General features: G+C 43.5%; 1 long non-coding RNA gene across 2 annotated transcripts in view; it reads right to left on the bottom strand.

Annotated features, from left to right (window-relative positions):
* The window catches only part of LOC142496435 (uncharacterized), a 61,291-nt gene extending 46,599 nt beyond the window's left edge, over positions 1-14,692 (bottom strand). For both annotated transcript variants that reach the window (XR_012801986.1, XR_012801985.1), the window contains exon 1: positions 14,527-14,692. This is a non-coding gene — a long non-coding RNA (uncharacterized LOC142496435). The remainder of the gene's footprint in view (positions 1-14,526) is intronic.
* Between the last annotated feature and the right edge of the window lie 3,701 nt (positions 14,693-18,393).

The following is an 18,393-nucleotide window of genomic DNA, read 5'->3' as shown; positions in this document are numbered from 1 at the left end:
GATATCAATATGGTCATGCAACCACATATGGATAGGTCAGGAGGGACAGGTGCAGATAATAAGGGAGCTGGGATCTCTCTCCGTAGGGGCCTCAAAGCTAATCAGTTGACTGATATTTGGAGAGAGTTGCACCCGACGGATAGAGATTACACATTCTACTCCCATCCTCATGGCTCATACAGCAGAATTGATTACTTTTTTATCTCATGTTAACTGGTTCCTATGGTCTCCCTAGCCGGGATCCATGATATTTTGTGGTCGGACCATGCACCGATAGAGCTAAGGTGCAATAATATTCAGGCCATTAGACCAGGAGCGAATTGGAAACTCAATGAATCTATACTAAAAATCCCTTCGATATGTGAGGCTATTGGCAGTGAAATCAAACAATTTTTCCATCTCAATCTAGGATCGGTCAACTCCCCCCTCACATTATGGGAAGCTCATAAAGCAACATTGCGAGGCACGCTAATCAATCTCAAGGCCAAACGAAAAAGAGAAAGGGAAGCCAAAATTATCACACTCCAATCTAAATTACATTCGCTCTCCTTAAAACACAAAAATAGCCCAGACCCTCAATCCCTACAAGAAATCAAGGACACCAAAATTGAGTTGAATCTACTTTTGACTTCAAGAGCTGAGAATTCACTGAGTTGGTCAAAGAGGAAATTTTATGAAAAGGCAAACAGACCGGACACAATGCTGGCGCGTATGCTCAAAGACAGGCATTCAAAATATAACATCCCAGCCATACGCCTAAAATCCGGGTCCACCTCAGCCAACCCAATGAAAATAGTTGAAGAATTTGGCTCATTCTATGAATCTCTATATAATGGGGAGAAGGTGGCCCATAATCCTATAACGAGCGGGGCTCTGCGAGATTTCCTGGCCAGCTGAAATCTAAGGAGATTGACAGCTACAGATAGAGAGGCCCTCGGGGCAGATTTCTCTATCGAGGAGCTTTCACAGGCAATCAAAGAGCTGAAACCATCAAAGGCCCCTGGGCCGGATGGCTTTTCGGGGTTATATTACAAAAAATTTGTCAAACTGCTCGCCCCGAGGCTGCTCCAAGTGTTTAACGCAATTTTAGCGGGAGCTCCCATCCCCAGGGAGATGCTGCAGGCATCCATATCACTAATCTATAAGCCTGGTAAGGATCCGCTGGACTGTAAAAGCTACAGGTCAATTTCACTAATTAATACAGACATTAAATTGTACGCCAAATTACTGGCCAACAGACTTTGCCCTATCCTACCCAGACTTTTACACCCAGATCAAGTCGGATTTATTAAAGCAGGCAGGCAGCGGATAACACCCGACGATTTATTGATCTGATAGAATTGGCTAATAAAACAAACACTCAAAGTATGGTACCAAGTCTGGATGCAGAAAAAGCTTTTGATAGGATAGACTGGCCTTATCTGAAAGAGACGCTTGCGGCATTCGGCTTTGGAGATCAGATGAGTGAGGCGATTCTAGCGCTTTACTCAGGCCCTACCGCCAGGGTCATACATCAGGGCTACCCCTCTCAGCCATTTCCAATAAAGAGTGGCACGAGACAGGGTTGCCCACTTTCGGCCCTATTATTCGCCCGATGTATTGAACCACTGGCGGCACAAATCAGAGGCAACCCAGACATCTCAGGGTTGAACGCTTATACACAATCTCACAAAGCGGCCCTATATGCAGATGACATCCTCTTGATTGTTACAAAACCCCTCACCTCCCTGCCAAATCTTTTTGACCTGTTAGATAGATTCTCGAAGATCTCAGGGTTCAAAATCAACCAGTCTAAATCTGAGGCTCTCAGCATCAACCTCCCTAGACATACTGAGAAATTACTTCAACTGAATTTCAAATTTAATTGGCAAAAGAAGAGTATCAAATACCTGGGAGTTCACATCACTAAAGATATTACTAGCATTTATAAAGCAAATTATCCCAATCTGATTCGGACTCTAAAATCTGATCTACATAGATGGACCTCCCAGAGAATCTCCTGGATAGGTAGGATACATAGCGTTAAAATGCATTTACTCCCCCGTATCCTTTACCTCTTCCAAACGCTGCCTGTACCTCTCAGATTTAGGGATGTACTCTCACTTCAATCTGAGATATCTAACATTATATGGGGAGGGAAAAAAACGAGAGTAAATAAATTGAATATGAAAAGACCTGTTCTGGCGGGCGGGCTAGCGGTGTCCTGTTTGTTATCATACTACAAAGCGGCACAATTAAGCCAAATTGTTCAATGGCAATCCTACCCAAATTCGAAACGCTGGGTGTAGCTCGAAAGCGCTGCTTGCTCCCCATTGGAACTTCGCAGCTTGATTTGGATGCCCAAAACAGAGCGAAAATTCGCTGCCACGCCGCTTTCCTCGATGACCAACTCATTGGCAGTCTGGGAGGCAAATAAGTTGCGACATTACCTCACGTCAACACATACCATGATGACCCCCTTATGGAACAATCCTCTATTCGCTCCTAGCCTATTAGGTAGTAATATCTCAATTTGGAAACAAAAAGGCTATAAACGTATTAAAGACCTGGAGGTTTATAATCGGAAGATCAAAACATTCGATCACATTAGACTGGGAAAAGATATGCCCCACTCAGAATTTTTTAGATATCTCCAGGTTAGAGCGTTCTACAATAAATTTGCTCCATATCCCCCATTAACTTCCTTCGAAAAGCTCTGTCTGGCAGAAACAGATACTAAGGGACTTATCTCACAGTTATATGGAGAAGTGATCACTTCTGCCGCACAGGGGCAACAAACACCCTCCTTCAGGTCCCAATGGGAAACAGATCTAGGAGAGACCCTTGAGGATGAGGAAATGAAGGCATTATTCTTAGCCACGGCAAAGAGTTCCATCTGCTCCACTCTTAAGGAGAACGCATATAAAGTCCTTATGAGATGGTATCTCACCCCAATGAAATTATCAAGGTTCGTGCCGGGTTCCTCCCCGCTGTGCCCGAGACAGTGCAGGGGAACGGCAGACCTGTTACATATGCTGTGTTCCTGCCCGCGGATCTCCCCACTGTGGGAGTCAATTAGGAATTGGATCCAGAAGATTTTCGACCTTGAAATACCACCGGACCCATGGCTGTTCCTTCTGAACAGACCATTAACGGGCCTCACCAAAGCAAGTAATAAACTAATTGCACATTTTGCACTAGCCACGCGGTGCGAGATCGCAGCATTATGGAAACGCCCTGACATCCCAAATATCCCAAAGATTCGGAATCGAATGTGGTTTATATGCCAGATGGAGAAGTTAATGAGTTTAGTTAACAACACTGGCACCAATGATCTAAAAGTCTGGACGCCTTGGCTGGCCCAGACGGATATCCCAGGGGTTGAGAGATAATCAATTTGGCTATGATAGAAACAGATGCGTTCTCCTTGGGAGGGAGTAACTATCTCCAATCTAGAGACACAGGACATAGCCCTATAGCAACCCTGAGATACCACAGGGACATTAAGGAGGACCCGCCTACATCAAACTAGACCGCCGCCTGGAACGTTCCAGGCGAAGAATGAGGAGTAATACCACAGACACTGTCTATCATACCTCCCCCCACCTCCCTCCTTTTCCCCCCACCTCCTTCCAGCCCCCCCCCCCCTTTTTTTTGTGTGTGTTGGTTTGTTTGTTTGTTGGTTTATTTGTGCATGTATATGTTCAACGATATATCTTAAATTTTTAGCGAAACTCAAAAACTTGTTCAGTTAAGCTATTAGACGATAGTATGCCGTCCGGCCAAGTAGGGCTCGAAAAGCCTGATGGACTCACCCAATATATATTATAAGTTTATATCTCATGTAGACATACTACATTTTATATGTCTCGCTCTGTTGTACAATATATCTGTAAAACTCAATAAAAAATTTAAGTTATATAAAAAAAAAAAAAACATATTACATGGGTTCAACAAAGACTTTAAATTTTAGTTAGGCAGCTTTTAATAAACTGAGGAACAATCTATTGGGATTGGGATGTTATTGGCATGATGTTTTGCAGGGGAAAATGTGAAAGATAAATGGGCAGTCTTTAATAAAACATTATTAGAACAGCACACTTATCAGTGTATACCCTTGGGTAATAAAAATAAAAAGAAATAAGTCCAAACCAATGTGGCTAAATAAACAGGTAGAGGAGGATAAGTAGAGGCAGGCATTTAGATTCTTAAAGTCAGAAGTGACAGAGGCAGCATATCAGAATTATGAGGAATGTAACAAGTTGCAAAATGGCAATCAAATTAGCAAAAATTGAAAATGAGAAAAGGAATAGAAAGTAATATCAATAAAAAGTTATTTAAGTACCTCAATAACAGTGTGACATTTGCAGGCAAATTATTGAAGATAAGGAAAAAGCAGAGGTAAAGTATTAAACAAGTTATTTGCCTCTGAAGTTACCAGGGAAGGATCATTTGCAACAATAGTGCCTCAGAAAGGAAGGTACAACCTCTATATTAACCAACAATTGGTTAACTGAGGAAGACGTGCATTAGTGGCTTGATAAAAATTTAAGTAAATAAGGCACTGGGCCCCGATGGCAAACATCCAAGTATTCTCAAGGAGCTAAGTTCAGTAATAGCCAAAACATTACATTCAACATACAATGACTACATTTCCATAGGCTCAGTACCACAAGATTGGCATAAAGCAGATGTGGTGACTATATGTAGAAAAGGGAGCTAGATCACAACTAGGGAATTACAGACATGTAAGCCTGACTTCAATAGTGGGGAAACTACTTGAAGGTTCAATACGGGATAATATTCAAGAATACCTAATGGAAAACAAAATTATTAGGAATAGTCAGCATGGATTTATGAAGGATAGATCGTGCCAAACTAACCGTATTATTTCTTTGAGGAGGTAAGTAGAAATTTAGACCAGGGTTACATAGTTAATGTGGTCTACTTAGATTTTGCAAAGGCTTATGATACGGTTACACACAAGAGGTTAGGGTACAAAATAAAGCAAATTGAACTCTGTAAAAATATTTGCATCTGTATTGAAAACTGGTTGAAGGATAAACAACAGAGAGTTGTCGTAAATTTAACTTTTTCAGGTTGGGCTAAAGTTGTGAGTGGAATACCTCAATGATCAGTACTGAGACACTGCTTTTCAACTTATTTATTAATGACCTTGAGGTTGGCAAAGAGAGCAAAGTCTCCATCTTTGCTGATGACACTAAATTGGGTAAGGTAGTAGAATCAGAGCAGGATGTAATGTCTCTCCAGAATGACTTCGATAGACTGAAAACTTGGGCAGGTAAATGGCAGATGAAGTTTAGTACAGATCAATGTAACGTTATGCATTTGGGAAACAAGAATAAACAGGTGACTGACAAATTAAATGGGGATAAAGGAAGAGAATCCCTGATGGAGAAGGATTTAGGAGTGCTTGTAGACAGCAGGTTTAGCAATAGTGCCCAAAGTCATGCAGCAGCTGCAAAGGCAAACTACATTTTATCTTGCATTAAACGGGCAATGCATGGAAGGGAAGTAAATATAATTATGCCCTTTTTAAAGCATTAGTAAGACAACATCTTGAATATGGAGTACAGTTTTGGGCACCACTCCATATAAAATACATTATAGAACTTGATAAAGGGCAGAGAAGAGCCACCAAAATAATAAAGGGGATGGATAATCTGATTTATGAGGAGAGGCTAGCTAAATTAGATTTGTTTGCATTAGTAAAGAGGCGTCTAAGAGGGGATATGATAACTACAGGCATACCCCGTTTTACGTACACCCGCTTTATGTACACTCGCAAGTACGTACATTTATTTTTAGTTGCACCATACCCCTGTGTACGTACGCATGCTTCGTGAGTACGGACATCAGGGGGCGGCATGCGCATGCGGCGGCGGCATGCGCATGCGGAGGCGTACGTACCTCAACAATCCCAAAACCTCCTTCATGCTTGTCCCTATTATGGTGCGCCCGATCTCCCCGTTCCCTCTGCCCTCCCATCTTTCTCTGTTCCCCCTGCACTCCCGCTCCATAAATCAGCAGCTAAACAAGTAATTCCGCCCACACTCACTGCAGCCCCTGGCTCTGCTCCCTCCGCTCTCCTCCTCCTCCCCCCTCCTTCGTCCTCAGAGCTCGCTCTTGCCTTTGCATGTGAACTACGGAGCTACGGAGCAACGGTGAGGGGGGGGGGAGATCTTCTGCTGCAATCTTTGCTTGTGTGTGTGACTGAGTGTGTGTGTGTGTGACTGAGTGTGTGTGTGTGACTGTGTGTGTGTGTGTTAGTGTGTGTGTGTGTGTGTGTGTGTGTGTGTGTGTGTGTGTGTGTGTGTGAGACTGAGTGAGTGTGTGTGTGTGTGTGACTGCGTGAGTGTGTGTGTGTGTGTGTGTGCGTGTGCGTGCGTGACTGAGTGTGTGTGTGTGTGACTGTGTGTGTGTGACTGAGTGTGTCTGTGTGTGTGTGTGTGTGACTGAGTGTGTGTGTGTGTGTGTGTGTCCGAGTGACAGTGTGTGACAGTGTGTGTGTGTGTGTGTGTGTGTGTGTGTGTGTCTGAGTGACTGTGTGTGTGTCTGAGTGACTGTGTGTGTGTGTGTCTGAGTGACTGTGTGTGTGTCTGAGTGACTGTGTGTGTGTCTGAGTGACTATGACTGTGTGTGTGTGACACAGTGTGACTGAGTGACAGTGTGTGACTGAGTGACAGTGTGTGTGTGACTGAGTGACAGTGTGTGTGTGTGACTGTGTGTGTGTCTGAGTGACTGTGTGTGTGTGTGTGTGTGTGTGTGTGTGTGTGTGTGTGTGTGTGTGTGTGTGTGTGTGTGTGTGTGTGTGTGTGTGTGTGTGTGTGTGACTGAGTGACACTGTGTGACTGAGTGACACTGTGTGACTGAGTGACAGTGTATAAATAAAGATAAACCGGCGCCAAAAATAAAGAAAATCTGACCAAATATAGTCCAATTCAAAGGGTTGGGAGTTCCATGGAAGTTTCCTCTATGCAATCTCAGACAAACAAACATTTAAGACCACAACATAAAAGAGAAGAAAAGAGAAAAAAGATCATAGCGCAACAAAATACAAACAACCAATCACTGATATAGTATACAAATATAGACAGTAATTTAATATAGAATTAAAAATACACATATAAAAACAACAAACAATTGCTTGTTGGGCAGGGAACACACTATTAAAGTGATGGCGTCCAGTGGGGCTAAAACTGAAACCCTACTTACAGCACTGCTGAATAATAAAGCCTGTATATCAATCACACAGCCCTCCGTGGCCTGGGTAGGAAAGGAGGATTCACCACACCGTCCGTGTGCTGCTGCACCGCATGGAAGCTCCTCTCCTGTAGTATCACACCGCCAGCTGCCTCACTCGTCTGCAGACGTATAGGCTCATAAATGGAGGATCACCAGAGCTCTAACCGCCGAGGCCTCCCTGGGACAGTCACGCGGACCTCAGGTCTCGCGAGACCACGTGACGTCACCGCTGAGAGCCGAGACAGGGGAAGGAAGCTCGCAGGTGCCAGGCAATGAAACAGCCGAAGCTGCTGGGGATGGGGAAGCAATTGAACAGGAGATGAACGCCAAATAGTCCTTGCCAGTAATAAAAGTCCACATTTGTATACTATATCAGTGATTGGTTGTTTGTATTTTGTTGCGCTATGATCTTTTTTCTCTTTTCTTCTCTTTTATGTTGTGGTCTTAAATGTTTGTTTGTCTGAGATTGCATAGAGGACACTTCCATGGAACTCATCCCAACCCTTTGAATTGGACTATATTTGGTCAGATTTTCTTTCTTTTTGGCTCCGGTTTATCTTTATTTATTGTCATTTTTTGGTTTGTGTCACCCATTGTTCCTGGCAGCCTTTGCCTAATATTTTAGGAGTTTATATATTATTAGTTGTTAATATACACTAATTTTTGTATTTTAAGCATTAGCGCTGTTCCCACTGCCCTTTCCCTTTATCTATTTGAGTGACAGTGTGTGACTAAGTGATAGTGTGTGACTGAGTGACTGTGTGCGTGTCTGAGTGACTGTGTCTGAGTGTGTGTGTGTGTGTGTGTGTGTGTGTGTGTGTGTGTCTGAGTGTGTGTGTGACTGAGTGAGAGAGAGTGCATGACTGACAGAGAGAAGAAGAGAGAGACTGTGAGAAGGAGAGACAGAGGAGAGAGCTGCTATACAGTACTGACCCGCGTGCGCGCCTCTCACCTCCTTGCTTGCTCCCATTCATTTTATTTGAATAAAGCCTACTGTATTTATTTTGGTTACAAATGCATTATTTACATCAGTTATGCACATATATGATGGTTGCAGTACAGTACATGCATTGTAAAGTGGAAAAAAGGTAGTGCTTCACTTTAAGTACATTTTCACTTTACATACATGCTCCAGTCCCATTGCGTATGTTAAAGCGGGGTATGCCTGTATATACAAATATATTTGGGAACAATACAAGGAGATTTCAAAAAGAACAATTCGTCCCAAGGGCAGTTAAAATGTGAAATTCATTACCCATGGGACTGTGATGGCAGACACAATAGATATCTTCCAAAAACAATTTGGCCAACTTTTTAGAAAGGAAAGGTATACAGCAGGCCTGCACAACATGCGGCCCGCGGGCCGCATGCGGACCACCTGCACTCTATGTGCGGCCCGCGGCAGCTTTCTCCATCCTCCTCCCTCCCGAGCCTCCTCTCCTGCCCGCGAGCCGCTATCCCCCCCTCCTCTCCCGGCCGTGAGCCACGAGCACCCACTCCTCTCCTGGCCACGAGTCCCCTCCTCTCCCGCCCGGGAGCCGCGATCCCCCTCCTCTCCCACCCGGGAGCCGCGAGCCCCCTCCTCTCCCGCTTGAGAGCTGCGAGCCCGCTCTCCCCCTCCTCCTCGAGCCTGCTCTCAGGACTGCACGAGTGTGCTAGTCCTGCCTGCTCCGGAGGTGCCGTTGGGGGGAGGTGAGGTGCAAGGGGGGGGGGGGGGGTAAGGTGCAGGGGAGTGATGTGAGGTGCATGGAGGGGAGGTGAGGTGCAGGGGGGGAGATGAGGTGCAAGGGGTGGGGGAGGTGAGGAGAAGGGGAGTGATGTGAGGTGCATGGGGGGAGGTAAGGTGCAGGGGGGGCGGTGAGTTGCAAGGGGGTGGAGGTGAGGAGCAGGGGGTGGGGGAGAGGTGAGGTGCAGGGGGGGAGGTGGGGTGCAGGGGTTGGGGGGAGGTTAGGTGCAAGGGGGAGGGGAGGTGAGGTGTAGGGGAGTGATGTGAGGTGCAGGGGGAGGTGAGGTGCAGGGGAGTGAGTGAAGTGAGTTGCAGGGGGGAGGTGAGGTGCAGGGGGAGGTGTAGTGGGGTGATGTGAGGTGCAATGGGAGAATGAATTGAGGTGCAGGGGGGAGGTGCAGGGGGGTGATGTGATGTGCAGGGATGTGATGTGAGATGCAGGGGGGAGAGTGAGGTGAGGTGCAGGGGGTGGGATGTGTGTGGTTGGATGTGAGATAGAGGGTGAGGTGAGGTGCAGGGGGGGTGAGGTGCAGGGTGGTGGGATGTGTGTGGTTGGGTGTGAGATAGAGGGTGAGTCTCGCAAAGGTTGATGATGAGGGATGCAGGGGGAGATATGAGGATGAGGGGTGCTGGGGGAGATATATGAAAATGAGTGCTGGTGATTTTAATTACCAGACATAGACTGGGGCAATGAGATTAGCATTACAACAAAGGAAACAGGTTTTTGGAGATGCTTAAAGACAATTATATGACCCAAATTATTGAGGAACCAACCAGGAGAGGGGCAGTACTGGATTTGATAATATCAAACAATGAAGAAGTAATAACAAATATTCAAGTCCTGAAACATGTGGGTAACAGTGATCATAACATGGTCTCATTTGAAATAAATGATCAAAAAACAGATTACTTGGGTTCAACAAAGACCTTAAACTTTAGAAAGGCAGATTTTAATAAACTGAGGTCTAATCTACAAGTAATACACTGGAATTATGTTTTTGCGGGGAAAAATGAAGAAGATAAATGGCAGTCTTTAAAACATTGTTAGAAAATCACATTTATCAGTGTTTACCCTTGGGTAATAAGTATAAAAGAAATAAGTATAAAAGAAATAAGTATAAAAGAAATAAGTATAAAAGAAATAAGTCAAAACGAATGTGGCTAAATAAACAGGTAGGGGAGGAAATGGACAAGAAGAGGAAGGCGTTTAGATTGTTTAAGTCAGAAGGGACGGTGGCATCATATCAGAATTATAAGCAATCTAACAAAAATTGCAAAAGGGCAATCAAATTAGCAAAAATGGATAATGAAAAAAGGATTGCAATAGAAAGTAAGATCAACCCTAAAAAGTTCTTTAAGTACCTTAATAACAAAAAAACGAAAAAAGAAAATATAGGACCCTTTCAGTGTGAGATGGGTAGGCAGAGAATTGGAGATTAGGAAAAAGCAGAGGTATTAAACAAATTCTTTGGCTCTGTGTTTACCAGGGAAGAATCAATTTCAATAGTAGTGCCGCAGGAGGAAGCCACAACAACCATATTAATGAACAATTGGTTAACTGAGGAAGCAGTTCATAAGCGGCCTGAAAAATGAAAGTAAATAAGGCACCTGGCCCCGATGGTATACATCCAAGAGGTCTCAAGGAGTTAAGTTCAGTAATAGCCAAAACATTATATTTAATATTCAAGGACTCCATTTCCACAGGCTCAGTTCCACAAGATTGGCGTAAAGCAGATGTGGTGACTATATGTAGAAAAGGGAGCTAGATCACAACTAGGGAATTACAGACATGTAAGACTGACTTCAATAGTGGGGAAACTACTTGAAGGTTCAATACGGGATAATATTCAAGAATACCTAATGGAAAACAAAATCATTAGTAATAGTCAGCATGGATTTATGAAGGATAGATCATGCCAAACTAACCTTATGTGTTTCTTTGAGGAGGTAAGTAGGAATTTAGACCAGGGTAATGCGGTTGATGTGGTCTACTTAGATTTTGCAAAAGCTTTTGATACGATTCCACACAAGAGGTTGGTGTACAAAATACAGCAAATTGGACTCAGTAATAATGTATGCACCTGAATTGAAAACTGGTTGAAGGATAGACAACAGAGGGTTGTCATAAATGGAACTTTTTCAGGTTGGGCTAAAGTCGTGAGTAGAGTCCCTCAGGGATCGGTACTGGGACCCCTGCTTTTTAACTTGTTTATTAATGACCTTGAGGATGGCATCGAGAGCAAAGTCTCCATCTTTGCTGATGATATTAAATTGTGTAAGGTAGTAGAATCAGAGCAGGATGTAACTTCTCTCCAGAAGGACTTGGAGAGACTGGAAACGTGGGCAGGTGATGGCAGATGAGGTTTAATACAGATAAATGTAAGGTTATGCATTTGGGATGCAAGAATAAACTGGCGATTTACACATTAACTCAGCCCAAAGTCTCTCTCCCTTCCTCCAAGTCTTTCTCACTCCCCCACCCCGAGTCTTTCTCGCTCCCCCCCAACTTACATAGTTACATAGCAGATGAGGTTGAAAAAGACGTACGGCCATCAAGTTCAACGTATGCTAAAATTAGATGAATAGTTTCGACACAAAGTTCCAAGAGCAATGCTCAGTATGATGGAGACATATAATCAAGATAAACATTAAAGTTGCACACACTGATAATGTGTAAAAGAAGCCAAATAATGCTGTGTGAAGTAATGGACCCAGTGCTGTGTGAATAGTGGAAACACAAATAGCTTTGATAGTCCAAAGGGTGGAGACAGTAACTGATATGAATAAATCACAATAAAATGCAGTACTCCACCGGACACAATATCTCCATAATCAGCACTGTTACTGGTCAACAACTCCTCCTATTGTAGGGGGGAGATACAATACTCAGACAGCGGCTCCTTATCTTTGCGTGCATCACGCTGGTTAATCGTAGCAGAGAAGAAATCCAAGGTTTGGAAGCGGTGCACAGCTGCAAAAACGGGGCCAGCACCAATGCTGATGAGGTTAAAAATTATTTATTGAGCAACATAGTAACGGGAAAAGAGACACACTCTGACGCGTTTCAGACAAACGTCCTAAGGCGTTTGCCTGAAACGCGTCAGAGTGTGTCTCTTTCCCCGTTACTATGTTGCTCAATAAACAATTTTTAACCTCATCAGCATTGGTGCTGGCCCCGTTTTTGCAGCTGTGCACCGCTTCCAAACCTTGGATTTCTTGTATGCTAAAATTAGACAACAGATACTTTATCCTTTATCTATACTTACTTATTGATCCAGAGGAAGGCAAACAAAAAACCCCATTAAGGGGAAAAATAAATTCCTTCCTGACTCCAAGAATTGGCAATCGGATTAATCCCTGGATCAACATTTTTCCCATGTATACTTATTTGGTATATCCCTGTATACCTTTCCTATCTAAAATGATGTCCAACTTTTTTTGGAACAAATCTATTGTATCTGAGAGAGACATGCAGGGGGAGGGGAGTGAGAGACTAGGAGCATTGGGAAACTTGGGGATGGGGACTGAGAGAGACTTAGGGGGGAGGGGCGTGGGAGAGACTTGGGGGGAGGGGTCGTGAGAGATACTAGGGGGGTGACAGAGATTAGGGGGAGTGAGAGAAAGAATGGAGAGAAAGAGGATGGGGCGGGGGAGAGAGAATGGGGGTAGAGAGAGAGGAAAAATGTGAGATGGGCACAAAGAAAGGGGGGAGAGAAAGAACATACAAAAGATTCACAAATACGGTTAAAAATGACAGGATTGTTTTGCCTTGCTTGCATAAAAACAAATTGTTCCTCCTCTGATTAAACAGCTCACACGTTATCAGTACACTTTGGTCCTAAGAGGGATTGCACCTTTAATAATATCTTGCATAGACCAAACTGACTTATCTTTGGATGTTGTTATTTAAAAGGTTTGCTTTGGGTTTTTTAAGCATCAATCACCAAGAATGACTTAATAAAATCCAACAAATGCCATTAGTTCCTAACTGTCCAAAGTGAGACTGTGTTTTTAAACACATTGATGTATGCCCTTCTAATGGCAGCACTTATTTCAAATAGATATAGAGAACAATGTCCATTATAATCATATTATCTTTCATTCTCTTCAAAGATTCCAAGGAAGCATTGAGTCATCACACACGAGCTCAGCAAGAAAGATGTTTGGTGTACAGACAACTATATAAACACCACTTCAATCAATGCTTTGAAACACTTGGAATATTTTACTGTACACTCCAAAAATTACAATACACTGTAAATAACATGTCGAGTACAACAAATATAACTTTTTATTAACTACAACAGCACTGTATTTTGATATGAAACACATTCCCAACTCCAGGAAGTTTATAGAATGTCAAGATTGTATGACACATCTGACAATGTTAAAATACCCACATTTATTTCAGTACTCTTGAAATAACAGTGGTATGGAATAATGTTAGTGCTAGCTGAGACTGAATGGAAGCTTATAGGGCTGGTACTGTTGGCAATAGGTCACTCAACGACTTGTATGTTATTTCTTGATTAAATCCCAAACAATGATTTTCTCAACAACTCACGTTTATTTACTTTTACAGGGTTAAGTGTACAATTACCTTGCTATTAAGAGTGAGACTCGCTCCCACTGGAGGTTTCTGTACTGATATATATGTATTTGTATAGCGCCATCCATATAAATAGCACTTTACAGCAGTAATAAATGTGACATAATAGAAATAAGCGCTTCATATATACCAGTAGACATTAGGGAAAATAGTCCCTGCCCCCAAGAGTTTACAATATAATTGACCAAGGAGTCAGATTTCCCCCTTCTCTCCCACCCCCCCCCCCCCCCCCCCAACTATTATTTCTGAATTAAACTTTTTTTTTTTTTTGGGCAATAAGTCAAATGTTTGATACTCATGATCAGTCCCAATAAGACGTGTTTGATTCTTAGAGCAATATCTGAGCATGCCTGCCAAAGGCTAGAATCAATCAAGATGTTCAGTGGTTACATATGGACAATGAATGAGTTTACTGTACTTCAGTCTGAAACTCATTCACAATAAACAATTGCTTGCGTTCTGCATATGAACAATCGGGGTGTGACTTGATCGGTTTAAAATTAGCGATTACTTGACATTATCTCTCCGAAAGTATGTGACTCTAAATAGGCAGACAGTGGTTACAACCAGAGAGCCCCTCGCTCTCAATGAGCGATACCGACTATGCAGGAGAAATGAATGATTTAAGGGGCACATGAGCATGCTCCTCTGAGACAAAACAAAAAAATCCAATGAGAGAGTGGGTTATGGACAACAATTCATTAACAGAAAGAAAGTCTTATTCCATCAGCCTCCCTTCAGCAAAGACCCTAACAGCTTCCAACAGGCTCCTGATCCACTCTGCATCCCTGTATGCTATTTATAGAGGGAAGCTGCGCTGAGTCCACCTTTGGTGACAACTGAATATTTTGACCAGATATGGTCCTGATTCTGCATGGAGCACAGAAGGCAGACCCAGCAACAAGGGGTTTGCAGAGCATTAACAGTAAAGAAAGTTGTGTCTTACCTACTAAAATCAGTGCAGCTGTCCTGGAGGATGGATGCCGTGTGCCAAGAGCAGATGGTTGTAATGGGTAAGCAGGGAAGGCAGATCTTGTCCTTGCAGAGAGGGCTTGCGTGTTGCAGCTCGCCCGGCAAGGAGAGATCTCATGCGCGCCTAGGCTTCTGCAGGCACTGCCACTGCCACTGTCACTCAACTGACGTCACAGACTCGGCTCCAGTGATTTCAAGGTGGCTGCAGTATCCACGTTTTCCCGCTATGGGCGCAAGGCAATGAGAGGTGCATTTCCTAATAATCCCTACTCCTCACCAGCCAAAATGTGACAGCAGCAATCAGGGACATTTAAAAAAAATATATATATATATATATATTGAAATGAAGACCTATTGATCTTGCTGTGATTTGCATGCATTGCAGGAACATTTACCAGAAAGTAGAAAAAACACGATGCATCAGAGCTGGCTGAGAAAATTGCAGGGCTCGGTGCAGAGCACTGGTTTGGGGCCTCTTAACTTCTCCTGCGCCATCTCTTGCAGTTTGTAACACTCCTCATGTTGCCACGATGTCATATGGCGTTGCGTTGCCATGACAACGGAACGCCACGTGAAGTCACATCATGTGGCGTCCCATTGTCATGGCGACATGATGCCATTTGACATCGCCGCGCCATGAGAAGGGGTAATGACTGCAAGAGATCGCGCAGGAGAAGGTGAGATGTAAGTGTAATTGTCTGGGGGGCTAGTGCGGGGCCTCTGTAACTGCAGGGTTCGGTGCAGTGACACCGATAGAAGCACCATCAAGCCGCCCTGATTTTCCTTAAATAAGTATCTGTGTAAAATGCTTACACTTTGTTGACTAGTAACTATAGATGCGTAATGATAAAGACCAAATATAGAGGCGATCCCTTGATAATATAACTTTGATTAAGACAGATACTGGGCGTAAAGTAATGGATGGTAGTCCACAGATCATAAGTGAGAATATAATACACAATTTGTCCAGAGACCATAACAATTGATTCACCCTAGATTGTACCTAATGTTTTTACGTTCACAACAGGAAACATGTAGCAAGCAAAAACTCACTGGTATGCTCCAGCGTCCATGTATATCCAGATTCCAAAGGTTCTTACTGTGCCTCCGTCATGATGATGCAGAATACAAGAAACAGGAAGAAGTGACAGAGCACAACAAAAAGTATCCAAAAAATAAAGAGGAAAGTACGTTATCCATAAGAAAATAGTAATTTATTGGTCATTGTAGAAAAAAGTAGCAAGGAGTTGCCCTAACCAACGTTTCACGCTTCAAAGAGCGTTTTGTCAAGGTACACACATCTCATCATCATTAACATATTTATAGAACAAAGATAAAGTAACTCACCAATTAAAATCCATAGCTGGATTCCACCCTGATAAGTGCAGATTGACATATGGTGTATCCTAATGATGCGTTCGTGCACCCGCGCAAGCCCCGCCCCAAACACCTAATCCATAGCAATACCAGGCTAAAAAGCATAAGTGGTTCGCGCTTGCACGATACCAAACTGTGGCCAAGCCTGCTATAGAATCAGTGAAGGTGCCCAATGAGCGGGGGAGCGACCACGGCGCGTGCGCACCTACGCATAAACCAAACGTAGTAGACGTCATGGTGATGCGCACGCATCCCGGCTCCCCAGTGTAAGTTCCGCCCCCATGCTCTGTGTGGACAAAGGGATTGGTGCACCCCTGGGGAGAACGCGCTTGCGCAATGACTGCCCCAAAAATAAACAACCAAACACAGAACGCATGGAGCACAGAGCAGGAGAACAGCATGACACGCCGAGACGCACGCGCACCAGGACAAAGTCCACTGTGTGCACGTACATTAGGAAACTTACTTAAGAAAATAACAAACCTTTATTAAATATGTAATGACAAAACAAATTACTTAAAAGAAAAAACCAACCATGTCACAATTTAAAACATTCTAAAAAGAATGGTTTGTATGATAATCTAACTGTACATATGTAAATACAGACCTAGAACTAATTTACTATGGAACTGTAAGTCAAGTTTCACTGAAAATGACGATAATAAAAAAATATATGTATATACAAAAATATATCTGAATAAAATCACATATATATGTAGTCCTTGTACCCCCCCACTAAGTGAGATTGGGGTCATCTGTTTCTCTGCTACTCTATTTAGGTGATGTGCTTTACCTGTTTGGCAACAGAAGGGCTGAGTGCTCCGCGGTGTTGTGGGGAGAACAGGACAAGTTTACAGGTTACCTTAGTTCTTTGGTACAGAGCCTCCAGTCAGCATGGATCCTGTGGATAGCAGCAGAATGGCCCATACTGACACCTTTCTTTCAGCAGCAAGACACTGAAACACACTGGTGATGGTTCCATGGTATTTATTGCAATCAGAGAAGATGTACAAAACAGGTGCATTCTGCTCCCAGCTTCCCCTATTGGAGGCACTCTGGTTAAGGCTTGAGGCCCAGACCAGGCCTTCTGGACTCCTCCTCACATCCCGTACTGAGATGGAGGGTAGATGGTGCTCACTCCACAGTGGGAGGAAAAAGAGAGAGACCTCCACTTTAGTAAAGTGCCAGTATTCATAGCCTGGGATGTGACTGTAACTCTGACTCATAACAAACCAGATTTTGATACTGATAGGCCCTCACATTCAGTGTGTGGTCCAATCAGTACCCACCCCTCAGGCTGACAGTCTCTGGCTGTTGCTAAGGCCCGCCCTTGGATACATCTAGTGAATCCAAGGTTGCAAAAGCACACATAGCCTTTAAGAAGGAATTATACCATCCACTGCCTGCACCTAACAGGTCTTACACTGGTAGGACCCATGAAAAGAAGTAACGGCTGGAGGCTAGGCTACATCCTCCCCCTGGTGAAAAATTCCAACGACCACGCTTGGACTACAGTATGCGTAACATCCCATACTGTACAACAACCTGTAATTAACATAACATACAAGAGGCATTACCATCTGCATATACATTGCAATGCACAGTACCTTAACTAGATCCCTCCCTATCTGGAACCTGGATATACTGGACAAGGGAGTAGAGCTACCTCAGTAGTAGTTGGCCGGATAAGGCTTATTTACCATATCGCCCTGGCCATCAGGTACTTTAGCAGAGTAACAGCTCCTTTTTCCAGACTCAGAGATGTACTCTACTCTGTCTAGATGTATGTTGCGGCTCACTACCCATAACTTGAGTAGGTGTTTTGCCCAATCAAAGTCACGGTACCTGGAGTCTCTAGCAGTATTGGCTAAGTGTGCTACAGTAGCCTCCTCTACTCACTCCATCCGGTGCTCCTCAGCACTCCACATAAGGTTCTCTGGCAGATACGGGTACTCATATCCCATCTTACGGAACCTGTGTACTAGCACTCTCTCTGCTCGGCTGAACTTCATTAAACTTTTATCAGTGGCTGTGCCAGGTAGCCACTTCCCATAATGGTGGTTGTACGGTTGCTTCCCTAACTGAAGATAAGGCAGCCACTGACCTTAGAGAGAGATCAGGGAGCGCAAAGTCATGTAAATAGAAAAACATATACAAATGGTGCAATATGTATTGATCCTTGGTTTTGTAATGAATTTTCAATATCCCAATGAAATTTATACTCACAGATTGCTCTGTGTTACGATGTATATAAAGGTTTCTTTACACTCCAATCTCTATAGGCTTTTCTCATGTGGGAATCACTTATGGTAAAGGTCCTCACCGCATATACCAGATGGAGAAAGAAGGAACAAACATAGTGCAAAATTGCAAGACACTTTTTATCTGCAGAAAAAGTTAAAATCGCACTCACATGGTTTCTGAATTATATGCGCAGATAGATCAAAAATGATCAAACAGTAGC

This window comes from Ascaphus truei, chromosome 1 (assembly GCF_040206685.1).
Source record: "Ascaphus truei isolate aAscTru1 chromosome 1, aAscTru1.hap1, whole genome shotgun sequence".
Classification (NCBI taxonomy): Eukaryota; Metazoa; Chordata; class Amphibia; order Anura; family Ascaphidae; genus Ascaphus; species Ascaphus truei.
This window is presented reverse-complemented; position numbering and strand designations above follow the sequence as displayed.